This window comes from Pteropus medius, unplaced genomic scaffold, assembly GCF_902729225.1.
Source record: "Pteropus medius unplaced genomic scaffold, Ma_sr-lr_union100, whole genome shotgun sequence".
Taxonomy (NCBI): domain Eukaryota; kingdom Metazoa; phylum Chordata; class Mammalia; order Chiroptera; family Pteropodidae; genus Pteropus; species Pteropus medius.
Window position 1 is genome coordinate 4,843,742 of NW_024352785.1, and position 18,172 is coordinate 4,861,913.

An 18,172-nucleotide genomic window follows, 5' to 3' on the forward strand; every position below is an offset into this window, starting at 1 on the left:
CTATCTGGAGAACCCTGATTAATATAGTTCCTATGCATATAAAAGGAGAGATTTATTTTAAGGAATTGGCTTATGCAATTGTGGGGGCTGGTCAGTCTAAAATCTGTAGGGTAAGTTGGCAGGTTAGAGATCCAGGAAAGAGTTGATGTTGCAGTCTCAAGTTTGGAGGAATCTCATCAATCTTTTAAGACTTTCAACTCACTGGATGAGGCCCACCCACATTATGGAGGATAATCTACTTTATACATAATCTATTGATTTAAATGTTAATTATAGCTAAAAAAAAATACCTTCACACATCTTTGACCAAAAACTGGGGTACCATGGCCTAGCTGATTTGACACATAAAATTAACCACCAAAGGAACCATAAAGAGAAGTGAATTTATTTAATACTTTTAAGTTCAAAAAGTACTATTTAGCTGACCTCTGTCAGAAAAGTTGCATTTATTATCCAGTGTTGAGGTCAGGAAAAAATAGAAACAAATTATTTATTATGACAAACGAGAGAAGAGGTCCTATAGAAAACAATTAGAAATATAATCAGATATATTTAGTAACTTCAGATCCATTATTGCTGCTTGTATGGTTAAAGAAAACTCACTTTTGTATAGCACTTCTGTGTAATAAAATTAAGCCAGGCTATATAAGCCAAGAGCTCTGGAGTAGAAGAAAAAGAATGTGTATATCAGCAGCATTCATTTAAGGTTACAAGATTTTTACTATTACTAATCAAGAATTTAAATACAACACCCCTATGTTATAATACTATTTTGCTCAGGACAAGATGACCTATTCATGGCCCAGATGAAAACTACATATATAAAAAGGGGGAACGGAGGAAGTTATCCCTAGTGTGCATCGATTTAGAATAATGGTTGCAGTGTGCAATGTTGTAAATTTAACTTCTCTTGCTATTTGTGCACAAAAAAGTACTCAACTGGCCTGAAAGAATTAATGTAGCTTCTAAAAGTAGGTCAACTAATTTATAAGCACAGCTTATATACCAGGAAGACTGGATCAATAAGTAACGCTATATCTATTTCCAAGAAACCTAGCAATATTTTTCACATTGAAAAGTGAGTACGGATAAAGTCAATTGGAAAGTGTTTTTTTTCTGAGGGTGGGATGAGCATGAGGAAGGAGGAGTATGAAACAGCAGCCAAGGAGCTGAAAAGTAACAGGAAGAGGAAGAGAAGCAGCATGTCGCAGGAAAAATCTGATGGTCCCTTCTTAACCAGGCAGAAGGAGGATGCAAAAGCCTAACTTGGGTCAAAATTAAGGCCAACACCAAGAGAGAAAAACCAGGTCTTCTCTGGTGTTGTAAGTACTAGAATCCTATTTGTCTCCTTTTTTATTCATTCATGTCTCCATGCTCCCTTTATTTAGTTGTCGTTTATGGGTATGGAACATGTTCCAGGTGCCAGAGCCTGATCTGGGAACTGAGGCTGTAACAGGCATAAGTTGCTCTGTTCTTGCCCAGTCCACATACACTCAGCCTTCTTTGGAGGTTGCCTGCAACAGTTCCTGCTTGGGCCAATGATTGCTGAAGTTTCTCTGCTGAGGGTGTTCTCTAGGCCTGGGCATATGCTCAGAGATTCATTAACACCTCTGAAGGGCTCCTTAACCGGTGAAGCTCAGGAGGTGTTTGATAAATGCCCCAGCTTCCTCACTCTTGGAAGGTTGGGGTCCAGTTTGCCCCAGTGATGACCTTCTCATTAAAGTGGACTTTATTGGCTTTTCTCTCTTCCCTGTCTCTCTCCCCTGCTCTCTCTCTCTCCCAGTGTTGCCTTGACTTACCAGCGTAATTACCAAATCTTATTCTGCTTGGAGGGTAAATCAAGCTAACACAGTAGAGAACAAGGCAGATAAGCTGCTGTTCTTGTGGAACTTACTTATTCCTTGGGAGAGGCAATAAACAAGTGAAAGAAGTACACAAAATAATTTACTCTGATTATCGTCAGAAAGGAAAGGAGGTAACAACTAGGATTCTGGGGGAGTTGGAAGGTTGGGGTCTTGTCAAGGTGAACACAGAGGGCCCTAGGGAGGAGGTGACCTACGAGCTGAGGTCTTAGAGGAAAGAGCCAGGTACGTAAAAACCTAGGGTCTGGGGAAACTCCATTACCATGAGCTCTTTCTTCCCTCATCAGGATCCCAGAGTTCCAGGGGATACCTATTTATCTTCCAGAGCTGCCTTCTGGCCCACAGGGTCTAAATATACCTGGCCGTGACAGCATTCTTGGTTCTGGAATCTGGGCTATACCCACTGAGGAGGAAGAGGGTATGCAGAACAAGGTGCGCCAGGCACCATAGGGCCTTGGGGTAGTCCTGGGGGACCCTGGTACCTCAAGATCACTGCCCAGATCCCTAGCTCTGTGATAGATGGTCTTTGCCACAGTCTGACTCTCTTCTCTAGATCCATGCCTTTCCCTTCCTGCACAATCAACAAGGTCTCACTCTCACCCTTTTCCAGTCCCCAAAAATTGGAGTGGATGAGGGAAGAACCTCTGGCTGCAGTTACTAGGGCTCCTGGTTCTCTCTGCTGGCCACAGCCCCGTGCACGGGAGTTTCTTCAGGCTGCCACTCTGGGCCTCTCTGGATAAGGAAGAACATGTGAAACCAGAGGAAAGGGGTTTCCTTAAACTAGGCTTCTCCATTATTCTTCTTCCATAAGAGGAGAAGGAGAATCAGGTCTCTCCTGTGTAAGATCTGAGTATTCCCTCTACCCCTAACTTCAGGGGATTTGATTACCTCACAGCAATACATATTGGAGGGGGGCGATGAGAACCACCCCCTGAATCTGGTAATAAAGACGTCATTTTGCAAGAAAATGGTGCTGATTCTTTAATAAAATCACATCCCACCCCGTAATGGCTGGGGTGGGGGACAGCAGAACTGGGAAGGATTTTTCTTTTTAAACGCACGTACCGCCACCTTGCTCCGGGGCGCGCGCTCTCCAGCAAACTAGAACGCCCGGGTCCTACAGGGCCAAGCGGAGGCCCTGGCGCACAAAGGGGCTTCTCCTGCACGCCCTCCCTCCGCCTCCAGGTCCCGCTCAGAGTTCTGGTTTCCCGTCCCAGATGGAGACCCTCTTCCCAAGGGACCAGCAGTTCCCACTTAGACGCCGGACCTCGGCATAACTGCCAGCAGGACGCAGCACCTTGAGCTCAGCGTTCCTGAAGGTTGCTCGCGCCGCGCCTCTGCTGCACCGGGTTTGGAGAGGTGGCGGTGGGAAGGAGGTGGTTTGGTTACCCACGCTCACCTTTGAGAGAACAATTTCAGCAGGGATGTTGTTTTGCAAATGAGATTATGGTATGTTAGGAAGGATTGGGTAGAACAAAATAGAAACAGAAGAAAAAGAATATTCATTTGCGATCTTGGGCCATTTTATAAAAAGGAAAGAAATGAATGAGAACCGGAGGAATACACAGGGTGAAGGAGTTGTTGTTGTTTTTCTTAATCGAGATGAGGGTACCTGGGAATATTATAAAGGAAAGGAGGTGAAAGAGAAGCAGAGAATGAAAATGCTGGAGACTTGAGACAACTTCTGAGAGAGTCTCGTCCTTCATCATTTTCTCCCTCTATGTCCTTCACCTCCTTGTCCTTCTCCCTTTTATTGACTTAATATTTATTATTGGGTCGATGTGGAGAGAAGACTATATAATGTAAAAGATAAAGATCTTAGAATCTGCCCCCAACCCTGGCTGACTAGTGCCTTTCAGTGAGAGCACTGCATTGACATAAATGAGGAAAGTGCTTGTGGTGAAAGGATGAAGATGTCTCAGAGGAAGTGACACCAGAAAAAAGTTCACATCACAGGAACTATGGGAGATACTTCACAAATTTGAAAGCGTAAAGGATAAAATACTGGAAGGTGATCCGGAGTTAAAAAGGAGTATTACAATTTTCCAAATGCTTGCTTCTAGGGATAAGTTACATGATATATCATTTGAATGCTCAAACTATTCTTGATGAGTATTTTTACAAAGAAATAAAACACTTTAATTACTAATGTTTCTAATGTTTTAAATTAGAGTGTACTAAATAAATAAAATATGTATACTCTTTTTCGTCTGTGTATTTGTGATTGACATTAAGAATATTTTTAATGTTTTGACAAAAAAATTTAAATCATAATTTTTCCATTGATTATCAAGATCACTTTACTTTATTCAGTGTGGTGATTTTACCTTCCTGCACTACTGTGTAAAGCGAGGACTGCTTGTATCTAGTAAGTACCTTGAATGAGTTATTTTCACTCTCTATGGTTCTTTTTATCCACCTGAAAAATGGGGATAATGACAGTATCTACCTCACAGGTATGTTGTAATAATCATTTGAATTCATGCTTATAAAGCAATTAGAACAAAAAGTAGTTAAATGATTAGCATTAACTGAATGCCATCTTTTATTTCATGATATGGCTATATTTTAATTTTAAATAATCCCTGTTGATGGACATTTGCAATATTTCTAATAATTACTATAAACAATATTGCCATGATCATCTGTGTGTATATGTCTTTGAACAAGTGTTTTTTTGTTAGATAAATTCTTGAGAAGAATGGCGGCATTAAATAAGATGACCACTTAAAAATTTAACAGGTATTTTTACAAAAATATACTAAGCATGTATAAGTTCCTATTTCCCCATAATCACAGATTCTTAATAGTAGCAATCTTGTAAATTTTTGCAAATGTGATAGACAGAAATGATAAATGATTTTAATTTATATTTCTTTAATTAAGAATGAGCTTGATAACTTTTCACGTTTACTGACCATTTTCTATTTCTCTTGCTGAAAGACCTGTTGAAATTGTTTGCTCATTTTTTTCTACTGATGTGTCACTTTCATAACGATTTTTCCTTTTAAAAGTTATTTTCATATATTAAATGTTAAAATTAAACATTGCAAAAATACTTATATGTATTACTAGCTAAGGTTAAAAGCATTTTTCCATATTTAGCAATCACTTATTCTAGGCAACGTCACATTTCCTCATAACTAAAAAACATTTTATTTTGAAACAATTATAGACTCTCAGGAAATTGCTAAAACAGTACTACAGCCCCATGAACCCTTCACCCAGTTTCTCCGAATGGTGATATCTTATATAGCAGTAACATCTAATCAAAACCAGGAAATTGACATTGGTACTATATCATTAACTTGACTACAGGATTTATTAAGTTTTTATTCCTGTGTGTGTGTTGTATAAAGTTCTATGCAGTTTTACCACACACACACTCTCCTGTAATCAACACCACAATCAGGATATAGAATTCTTTTACCTCCACAAAGGAACTCCCTCATACTGCCCATTTATAATTGCACCCACCTGCATTCCCGTCCCCTTTAGCGACCACTGATTTATTGTCTATCTCTATAGTTTTGTCATTTTAAGAATGGTATACAAATACATATAGTATGCAACCATTGGAGATAGCATTTATCACTAAGCATAATGACCTTGAGATCCATTTGGATTGCATCAAGAGTATCAATAGTTGTTTCCTCTCCATTGCTGAGTAATATTCCATTATATGTATATACTAGGGTTTATTTAACCATTCACTCATTCATTGAAGACATTTGGGTTGTTTCCAATTTCTGACAGTTATGAATAAAGCTACTACGAACATTTATGTATAAGTTTTTGGGTGAACATAAGTTTTCATTTCTCTGCTATAATTGCCCTAGAGGGTTCACTACTGGGTTGTATGGCAGATGAATGTATAGTTTTATAAGAAACTGTCAAATTACATTTAATTGTGGCTGTGCCATTTTACAATCCTACCAGTAATTTATGAATAATACAGTTTCTCCACATACTTGCCATTATTTAGTATTATCATCATTTAAAAATTTTATACATTCTGACAAGTATATGACAATATCTCATTGTGTTTTAAATTTGCATTTTCCTAACAGTTAATGATGTTGAACTTTTGTTCATGTGCTTATTTACCACTAATATCTAATTTTCGGTAAACTATCTCTTCATGTCTTTTACTCATTTTCTAATTGGATCATTTGTGTGTCTGTGCATGTTTTGCTGTTGAGATTTGAGGATCCTTTATATATTCTAGATAAAATTCCCTTGTCAGACATGTGGTTTGCAACTATTTTTCACTAGTCTGCAGCTTGTTTTTTATCTTCTTAGTAGAGCCTTTAACAAAGCAGATGTTTCAATTTTTGACAAAGTCCAGTTAATCAATTTTTAATGGTCTTCTTATTGATTTTTAAATGCTCACATATTAAGGAAATTAGTCCTATGACTGTCAGATGTGTTGAAAATAGTTTTATAATTTTTATATTACTTTATTTATGGTACTTTGTTCCACATCAAAGTTTTCTGTCTAGTGTGCTATGCTTTTCCTAAAATGCCTCCTCTTAAAATTCTTTACTCCTTTGGCTTCACTTGTATGTTCTCTGATTTTGTTCAGCTGCCCTAAAGTGTAAGTGTTTACAAAAAATTCTCAATGATTGATATCTTAATACACTCACTTTTTTTCTTTATTATTATTATTTTTTTACAGCTGATCTAACAGCTTCAGCTATTACCTCTTGCTGTGACTTGTAGTTCTAGTTTTAGACTTCTTGGACATTTTCCCATGGCTATCTTTCCGCCACCTCAAACTCAAATGCCCCAGTAGGAAATTATTGTTCTCCCCACTTTGTTAAGGACATTCCCATTATTCTAGGCTAGAAACTGCAGCATCATTTCAACCCTTTTCCTTTCTCTTATAAACACATGTTAGTAGCCACCAGTTTCTAATGATTTTATTGTACAAGATCTTTTAAATCTGTTTCTCCCTGGTTTAGACTCAAGTCATCACTTATTCGAGATGGGATAGTTGCCTCCTAAATGATGTTCCCATGTCTTTTTTTCTAGTCCATCCTATACATTATCATCAGTGTTGTCTTCCTGGGACAAAGTCTAAATATCTCCTTTTCCTGCTCAGTATCCTATAATAATAGGAGAAAATAATAAAGATATGATACTAATGATTAAAAATGATAAAAAATCATGGGTAGGTAAGATGCCAAAACTTTTATTGAAGAATATCACATGCAACTCTGTGGCAATGAATTTAAATATCTGGGAAAAATTGATGTTTTACTAGATAATATAGTTTATAAAAATTGAATAAATAAAAAACCTGAATAGGTCAATAATTATAAAAAGGATACAGAAAATTTACCATTTGAAAAGGTACCAGGTCTAGTGCTAGTGCTGTAGAGGGGGAAAAAAAAATAAAACAAACACATACTTTACCTATAATGAATTTACAGCCCACTTAAAAAATATCTTTTCAAAATCACTGTAAACAGCTTCCATTTACTAAAACACAGGTTGGGCCAAGCAAAGCAAGGGAGTTGACTGGTTAGGTTTACTTTTTGTTTCTTTTGGAGTAATGATCTTTATAATTTTTTTCCCAAATCAAAAAAAAAAAAAAAATAAAGAAAAAAACAGAAAAAAATTAAATCATTTCTTCAATTAAAATAAATAAATAAATAAATTTAAAAAAATAAAATAAAAAATAAATGGTATATAAAAAAATAAAAATACTTGCATATAAAAATGTCACATTATTTTGGTACTCTAGAAAAAAAGGTCATATTAATTTTGTACTCTAGAAACCTCAAGATGGCAGCATTTTACTTTGGAAGAAGGTGTTCAGTGCCTGCTATACCCATCCTGCTTTTCTATTCATAACAGCACCCAGGAGTCAGGCCATTGCTAGGGGGAGGGGATGAGAGACAAGGTAGTAGATGTGTTTCAAAATATTCTGACCTTTTACACTCTTCTCTAATTTACCCTCCACAAAGGAGCTCTGTAAATTGGCAGTTCGGGTAAGCCGTTTCTCTAGTCATTATAGAAACAGGTATTTTATTCTAGCTGCTTTTGTACCACTCCAGTTAAATAGCTGATTTTTCTGTTCCCAGCATGCCACTTGCACAGAAATAGCTTTTATTTTTCATCTTAGAAATTAGGCAATACATAGTCAATATTGCAAAATTGCAGTAGCATTATCCCTTGCCTGGACTGCTGAAATGGCTTCCTTCATGTCTCCTTAGAGCCTCCACTCTAAACTTCATAACATGAACATCTTTATTCCCAACCATCTTATGGCTTCCCATTGCAATGAAAGTAAACCCAAACTCCTTACTATTACCTCAATGCCCTACAAGTTAGGCCCTCCCCACTTCCTTGGCCTCATCTTCTATCATTCTCCCTCTTGACTAGTTACTTGTCCTAGCCACAAGGGTCTTGCTATTCCTTGAAAATGGTGAGTTTGTTTCATGTCAGGACTTTTGCACTTCCCTTCCTGATCATCTCTGATCTTTGCATGGCTCATTTGCTCATTCAAGTCTCTTCTCAAGTGTCTCTTCTTCAGACAGGCTTTTTCTGATCACTCCCCTCTCTCTCCCACCTTATCTGTACCCTGTTTTATTTTTCTTTGTTGGGAAAATAATGCTACCTAATAATTTATTGTCTGTCTTTCTCAAGCAGAATATAAATCACATGGAGAATTGGGACTTTGTCTTGTCTTCCCAAACCTAGAAGCATGCCTGACACATATTAGGTAGTTGTTGAATAAATGAAAGACTGAAGCAAATTTCAGTCAATCTGATGTCTCCAGTCATCTCTTTTGTGTGTGGAAATGTTCCAGATACTTAGAAAGTAGCAGTCCAAACTCTATTAAGGCAGTCTTATTGACACTAGCTCATTGAAGTTTTTAGACACCCGCGATTCAGTACATTCATTTATTTTTTAAGTAGATATTTGATTTTTAAAAGTCTCCCCAAAATTGTCACTAAAATAAAAGTGGTCAGATAAATGATGGCAGTTGGTTATCTTTAGCATTTAATATAATTTAAAAAAATCAAAATTAACATTAGATTATTGTATAATAGATATGTGGGGTTAATTATTTTTTATAATAACTTTTTTTGAATTACAGTTAACATACAATATTATATTATTTTTAGGTGTACAACATAGTGACTAGACATTTTGTGGAATGAATTCTTAAATGATGTTAATTTTACTCAGAAGTTATACAAGTTACCAAAAAATATTTGTCACATATGTCAAAGAATATCTGCATTACTAATCCTGGATGATATTGTGTCTGCAAAACAGCTCTGAGGCATAGAATATTCAGGCTGCAAAGAATGTAAATAATTAAGATGTAAATTCAATTATGACTGTGTCCCCATTACAGTTCTTTTTTTGGTAATAGCAATATACTGTGTCCTCAATTTATAAATGGAATTGCATCTGGATATAAGCATGTGGAAGGAGAAATTCTGAAAAGTTCTTGGTAAATAAAAAGCAATTTATTAAATATTATTTCCATCTGTACGAATTTAGTTAGACTCACAGTATTTGATTCAGTTTTGCAACTACATAGAATCCCAAACTTAAAATTATAATTATTGAAAAATATTCTATTCTGAAAAATATCAAGATAATTTTCTAAATTTTTTTAGTAATAATAAACAAATTCTAAGCTTTAATGTATTAAATTCAAATTATTTGAAGTAGAATTAGTAATTAAAACAAATAGGACTTTTTTTTCCATAGTAACTTACTGTGTGTAAGTGACTGTCATTTTTCTGTCTGTCATTTTTCTAAATGCTCATTAGCTTAATTCTTATTTGTTTTTAAAAAAATCACCTTGATTATTTAGTTCATGCTTATCATAACCAATAATAATAGCTATAATTTATTAAGTATTTACAATGTGCTAGGCACTGTACCTAATACATTCAAATTACTTGACTAACACTCATGGGCTAGCCTTAGAACCCAGTCACTATTTATAATAAATTTTCAATGGGAAAATGGACTCCAACTTTAAAAGCACTAACTTACAAATGAAATTTAATATATTTATAAAAATAGAACTGTTTGAATTGGGTAAGTGCAACTTCAAATGAATGGAAATCTAAGTAGCATGATACATTGAATTAAATTAGAAAAACTTTTGTGTATAGGAGAATATTGAAGCTCTTTCATATTTCATTTCCAAATAGCAATCTTGGCATTTAAAGATATTACTGCTGACAACATTACTCCCTGCATATTTGCAGAGCTATAAAGTCTGATGCATGCATAACTTGCAGTTACTTTCACAGTAAGCACCATCCATGTGAATTCGATCTGTTGACTGTAGTGTGGCAAATTTCTTTAGTAGCGATGCCTCTCTATTCTCTATGCTAAAGGTTGCCTTCAGCCAAATAACCACACCATCTCTGGTTGCCACCAACGGTTAAGTTTTCGCTGCTGCGGCTGCGCCTACTCACCTGCGTGGACATGATTTAGTGAAACCCTGTTGCTATTCTTTGGCTCACTCTTGCCTTGACTCACCACAGGTTAGTTCATTGTAGGGAAGTCATTTTGACAGAGAACCCCAAATCTCCTTAAAACAATATGACTACATGGCAACTTATTCTTCTGGCATGATGGGTATAATGGATATTTGTGGTTTATTCCTGCACAGCATCCAGTTCCCTGTATAGAGGTGAAACCACCTTCCTTTAGGGAACCACCCTTCTCCATTGATTCATTTGAGGCCTATGATTTAGCTGGAGCTGAACCTTCCTCTGGAGTCAGTGGTTTATACATGACAAATGAGAACAATATATGTCCTGGTGGTAGAGATTTGTTCAGAGGTAGGCCTGTGACTCAAGCAGGACAGTCACAGCTATAAACATCAGTTTAGGGCTCTCAGCTGCAATCATTGGGAAAGAAACTCATGGTTTTTCAGATTACTAAACCTAGACCTTTTTTAAAAAATTATTTTATTTTATATTTTATTTTTTTAAAATTAGGTTTATTGGGGTAACATTGGTTAATATAATTATATAATTTTCAGGTGTACATTATAATTTAACATCTGTATATTCCATTGTGTGTTTACCACCCAAAGTCCAGTTTCTTTCAGCTACCATATATTTGATCCCCTATCCCCTTATATGTGACCCCCTTTACCTCATCTACCTCCCATCCCCACTCCCTACCCTCTGGTAACCACAAGTCTATAGTCCATGTCCATGAGTCTCTGTTTGTTTGTCTTGTTCCTTTGTTGCTTTTAGTAAACCTAGACCTTCTGATGACCATTTTGCCACCATTTGAGGGCATCTTGAGGTTGAAAGCACTATGGGGGTAAGCCAAGTTGGGAGATAAAGAATATACAAAGTACATTGTTTGAGTCCTTAGATCTACCTTCACCTGAAGCCAATAGTAAACCCTTAATATTACATTAGCTTAAGTTAGCTGAGTTAGTTTCTTCCCCAAATCATGTAATGTTTTGGTCGAAGGGTATGTTAATTAATAAATAGAAGGGTAAATCTTAGTGGAGGTACTGAAGAGTTTCCATGTGATGGACATGCTTTTAAATGTAAGCTCTAATTTCTAGCTCTGTGATTATGGTCAAATTATTTAACCTGTCAGTCACAGTTGCCTCATATTTAGAATAGGAATAATCATAATCCTGCCTTATAGGGCTTGTTGTTTTTTAAAAACTATTAAATGGGTTAATTTAGGGAACAACTTAGAACAGTGCCTGGGCATAATAAGTACTCAAAATATATTGGTTATAATTATTCTCTCTTAATTTTAGGTATCAAAACATATGGCTCCAAAAAGAAACCCCAGATTCACACACCGTGATACCATTCTTATCTGTTCCTCTAGACACATTTAGACATTGGTCTGGCAGCTGAAGGTACAAACACAAGACTCTAGGTTATTTCTTAGCATGTTTTCAGTTTCTTGTGGGTTAATGGTTAATACAGAAAAGCAACAAAGTATGACTGCTATATCAGGATTGTATTCAGCCTTGAAGCAATTTCCATTTTTATGTGTTCACTTAGACCAGTTTGTATGATATGAAATCAATGAGAAGAAAACTGTTGGCAAGAACTCTGCCTAGTAAAAAATAAAAAAATATATATATTTTCTTGGACCACATATGCCTTTAAACCTTGTTATTTAAAAATTAGTTATTTCCCTGCAAAAATGTGTTTATAGCATTACAAGGAAGATATTGTAGCCATACACTAGCCTTCATTCAGCTCTCTTGAAGCAAATATTATAGACGTCTAGTGTAAGTACAACCACATGTTATAATGGGAAACTAAGAAAAAGGATGTAACATCTGAAACTGGTCAGAAAATGAAAGTTAGCTTTTTTGGCATACTTTTATGCTATTCTTTTTTGGCTTGTTTTGCACAATATGAGCTTCTGTTACAGGAACAAAGTTATTAGAGAGTGAAAAGAAAGCATTAAAATAATTTAACAAAGACTTTTTTACTGAGGTAATTGAATTCAGTTTCAAGTAAATCATTACCCACATCTCTGAATTTATGACTGCTTTTAATACCTCTTCTACCTCATTCTTCATTGTTAGACTGTCAGCTATCAAACACTACAACTGTCAATATGCTTGAGTCTAGAAGCTGCCCATTTTAATTTCTTGCTTCTAATCTGCAGTGAAGAGGGGAGTTGGATTTTCTCTGAAGTAATCAGGCTTTGACCGAGAGTCACTTTTGTTATGGTGAATTGGGTGACCTTAGTGTATGGGTTTGTGATTTTTTTCCCCTGGATATTCAAAGGCTGCTTGTTTCTTACTTTTAGTTTTCTCAGCCACGTCCAGATGACGATATGACCTTTGATTAAGTGAAGTGCTTTTATAACAAAGTTAAAATTTCAGGGACTTTTTATATAGCTAAGCTCTGTGCTTATGAATAATTTATTTTCCCTTGCTCATGACATTCCATTGGGGGTGTTTAATGTCAAGAGAAACAAATCCAGATTTTATATTTTATGTCGATTTTTTTTTTTTTAATTGACCCTTTCTCCCTTCTCTAGCCAGTCCAAGACATAACTCTAACTCTGGCCCACATGAATCACTCCCTATTCTAATTACCTATAACTCCATAGTCTTTACCATGCTTTGGAGAACTAATCAAATATTATCACATAATGTTCTCTATTTGGGATATGTATGCTTATCATCTCTAAGTACGCTATTATCTGCTCTGAGCAAATGTACATTCCTTCTTCAGTACAGAGAAGAAAACAATATTATTAGTATCTTACATTCTTCCTATTATCTTGTCTTATGTCTGATAGGAAGGAAATGACATCTATTTAGCCAGGGATTGCAGAGAAGCACAGGAAGGCTAGTGATTTGAACAAAATTGTTTGCCCTTCTTTGTACATAACTTTGTTTCCCCTGGCACAAGCCTTCTTTGTATAAAGGCATCTGAATGTTGTCATGCTGCATTGGAGTGGGTACATCTGGGTAGGGCTTTAAAGAAAACTTGGGCTCAAAGGATCTAGTTGCATATACAAAAGGTGAGATATCAGGTCCACCCCTAGACATAAGATGATTTTAGATATTTTTTTCAGATGAAGGATTTCTTGTCTCAAGCACATGATCCAAATATATGACTAATATAGCTTTCTAATCATAAACACTTCATATTTCCAACTATAGAAGAACATCTCTTTATAATTCTATTATCCCCATCTCAATCCGTGTGTTGTCAAAGGGAAACTATTCCAATATGTTTCTTCTCTGTTTTGAAACCACTCTAATGGAAAATTTGCTCTATTTATTTTTGTACATTCCAGATGAAGATTATTTTACTCTTATTCTAACCACTTGTTAATGAGTCATATAAATCTCTTGGGTTTTCTTGACTCTAATTTCATTTTTTTAACCTCACAATATGGTTAACACTTATTAGAGATAAATAAAATCCTTCCTGGAAATAAAATTTATATTATTAATTGGGCAAGTCAACAGAGTCTCCACTTAATAATTCACGGAACCCAGCAAAGAATTCAAAATTATCTGGGTTGTTTGGTTACAACAGGATGCTAATGGAAGGTAACATATTTAGGTTCCAGAGATTAGCACTTTGATATCTTTGGAGACTATTTTTCAGCCTACCACAGAGCACAAGTTTGATATGGCCTACAGAGTTATAATGTAAAAAATTAGTCACTGACAATGAAAAATTTCAAAATATTACATGAAAATCCAGATTTCTGCCTTATTTTATACCTCTCTGGGTCTGCACTCCACATGGCTGCTATAGGCTGGTGCCTTTGAAGTCAGCATTCTCCAGTCAGCTCAGTGCCCACCAATTCCTGCTGCACTGTACTCAGTCTGCTTAGCTCATCTGCACTGACTGGGAGTTTGGAACCCCATCCTAAAATCTTTGTTCTTTTTCACAACGCTCCACTTTTATAGATGGTCATCCCCTCCTCCTAGAGTTCTTTCCCTCATTTTCCCTCCTCCGCAATCACCTGGATACTCCTACTAATCCTTTAGAACAAGTGAAAGTGCTCCTTCTCTAGGAAACCTTCTCCACATCTCCTGTCCAGATGGGACAGCACATCTCACCACAGGTATTTTAACTTTTGGCCCACTACCTTTGTTACCTCCTTGGAGGCCCAGTTGGCGTCTTTTTTTCTGACTTCAGCACATCACCCACAGTTGGAGGTCAATAAATGTTTGCTGAATAAATATATGTGATGGATGAAACTGGTGACACTATTGATGGGGCATTTATTGTGAAGTAAAAAGTGCTATTAAAACAAAGAGTTTTCAGCTATAAAAGAGGATAATTTAAATTTTCCACTATAGGCAGTTTTCTGAAAAGACTACATAGGACCAGATACATCTGAATGAGAAAAGGTTTGTATCCAGGGAAAGTGTTACAGAATATGGAAAAGAACAGGCCAGATCCAGGTAGAGTGGGGAGCTCTGAAGCAAGGCCAGGCTTCAAGATCTTGCTTTGTCCCGTAAGACCTGGTCAAACTCTGCGTTGCTTGAGAGCTGAAAGTAAAGTCAGAAGAATGACACCTAGCATCATTTCAGCTTTAGGGTGTCTAAAGTGCTTTAAAGAGATACAGTTTGAATAATGAAATTAGTAAAATCTGTGGAAAACTCAGGGGAGATGAAAAGCTTACCTGAGTCATGAATTATTCATGCTTCACTAGAGAACAATAAGGCAGAACTTTGGCTTTTATTATTGCTTCTGATACAAAATGATTAGTTTTAATTTTAGATGACTTCACATGCTTATGTAACACGCTAAATTTTATTTGGATATTAACGTTTTTGTTTTGACCATTCCAATTTGAGACAATTTACTTGAGGTTATGGAATTGTTTCTTCTTAATGAATAAAGTAGAATTGAAAATTAAGATATATGGAAAATTTCTTCCCAGTCCTTTTAGTTAATCAAATAAAGTAATTTTTGTCTCTGATGCAGAACCAGAGATGAATGGATCTTTGAACTAAAATTAGATTAAACTGACACAGTCATCTGAATAACAGAAATATACACACCTTCTGCTAATAGTTATTACAAGAGAACATTCTTGTTTCCTGCTATTGATCTTAGAGGTGCTGGCTACACCATGACAGTTAAATTGAACTTACGTCATAAGGTGGTTCAGCTGTTTGCCCACAACTAAGAATATTGGCTATTTGGTGGTAAACAGAATCAAATTACTATCAGAACTGTTGACTATAATAATCACATGAATTTAACCATAAATAGCCTGTTAATTTTTTGCTGATCAATAGTTACTACAAGAGTCTTAAATCCAGAATTCTTTGGTTATTTCGCATATTCTGCTTGTTCTGTGGTCACTGGGAGAAGTAGTTAGGATCCCTATAAAGCTATTTTAAAACTCTTGGTACTTTTATGTATATCAAAGTAGACTCATTTCATTATTGTTTTGCAGCCCTAAAAAACTGACCAATGCAGAGAAAATGAACATTCTTCCTGTTATATCATAAGTTCTATTGCTATAGGAAAAGGCAAAAGAATATCTGTAACAACTTAAACACAACTAAGTAAATCATTTTTCAGTTAACTAAAAGATGCCAATATAACTTTAACATTAAAAATACCTATTTTAGTATTAAGACTATGATAACCTTTAATCTTACGATCGAGACTTTAGATTCTCAGGCAATTAGAAATTAACAACTCAAAACGTCTTTAAGCCTTCTGTAGTGATCACAGACTGTGCAAACCTCCCTTAGAATAAAATGAGTCTCATGAAGTGTTTTTCAAGAATCCTTGTGATGACCTAAATCTGAAGAAAAGTTTAGCTTCTACATTTTGAAATGCAGAAAGATTTAAAATATCTTAGATTACAGAAAATAATCCTTTTTTTACCTTGACATCATACATTTTAAATTAAAAATGTATATTTAGATCAAATGATGGTTGTAGAAATAATTATATACCCAAACATATCTTGTCTATGCTGTGACCTGTTAACCAGTCTACCTTTTTTTTTTTTAATTGTTTGTCTATTTATTTTTTTGTGAAATAACAGAAAACCCAGACCCCAATGTTTGGAGATAATTGTCATGACTTAATTGAAATTTTGACATGTATAGAGATAAAATTGATTTAAGAAATCTGAGATATAATATTCTCTCCCAAATTTAAGCATGAAGGTTCATTCCCACAAACTCTGTCAAGTGATATTTCTTTAAAAACCCTTTTTGATATAGGACAAGAGATGGTAATCTATATTTTCATGAATAAGGGTGACATTTTTTAGTTGCCTTCAATCTGGCTCTAGCCACCAGTGGCATGTCTTCTATTGTTTTTGTTTTTGTTTTTTTTGTAGATGTTTTTCTTATTTCAACATTTCAAGTGCATTTGCTTACAGCACAAAGTGGAATACTGTCCCTTCTTTCTAGTCTCAAGAGTTACTGTGATAATATCCCTTCTTCATGCTTTATGAGAAGCAGTGGCTTTCCCCAGCAAATTTGAAGAGAGAAAGTCTGTCACCTGCTTAGACTCAGCTAAACTGTATGGCCTTAGTCATCACACAATCTCTTCTCCCTCACAGTTCCCAATCCTACACTCTGAATACCTAAGCCCATCAGAAGATGAATGATCATTAGGATATTGATTTTGAAAGGTTGATGGCACTTACTTGAGAGATTTAGATTTTATCAGATCGTTCCATTGTTCTTTCCTTTATCTTTGACATTTTTTTGCATCACTTTCTCTTGTCTCACTTTCGCCAAAGGAGAAGAGATTCAATGGTGCTTCCTCTCATAATCATTTCTAAGAATATTGCTTTTATTTACTTACTACTTGAAGATTCTTGAAAGAAAAGTGCTATGTGTTTGAAAAAGGTGTGAAACATTTCATTTCTTTTTAGGATTTTTGAAGAGATTTACCAAATTGAAAAACTCTTGGAATGAAATTGAACAACTGCCTGGAGAAGGAAAGCAGGAAAAGGTCTGAAAGCACTATTTTTCTGAAGCTTTAAAAGCTCATCGTGAGTTCTATTCAAGGTGTTAGAGGGGGTAAAAACCGAGTGAGAAAATGTGGTTTTGCTCAGTTCAGTGGATATCATCTAAAAGTTTTTTATTTTTACCTAATATCCTTGATTTTTACACTTAGAGAGAAATCCTTCTTGCCTAGCTCAAGAAGTTTTGATAGTGACAACACATCTACAAACTGTGATGTCTGAAAACATGCAAAGTGCTCATAAGGAATCCAGTGGCTTTGATATCTATAGATGTCTAGTAAAGAGAAGCACTGGCAAGATCTAATAATGCATAGAAGAGGAGCCATTCTCTAAGAACTAAATATCACTTTAATATCACTTAATAAAGGGATAAATATCACTTTAATGGCATCTTATAATGTAGTCTAATACTGTAGTCTACAAAATTCTCAATTTTGAAATTGCATGGGATAGAAAATAAAACCACCAGAAGAGGCAATACCTATGTCTTTAATATAGAGCAGAGCCTGTTTGTGATGGGCACAATTCACTCACTCACTCATTCATTCATTCAGTAAACATTATTGAGCATCTAGTATATGTGCCAAGCACTGTTAATAAATAATTAAGTCATCATTCCTCTCAAAGAAGGATTCAGATGATGAAAGATGGACATGGAATCAAATAATTAATTATACCACAAGATGATAACTGCTTATATGAACTGCTCAGAGAACAAAGTGACTAATGTTTGTTAGACATTGCCAGGTATAATTCTATGATAAGTCATACTTTACAGACCTTACTGAATTCTTTATATATGCATATTAGAGATAATACTATGGTCTTTCTGGCAAGGCCTTCACGCA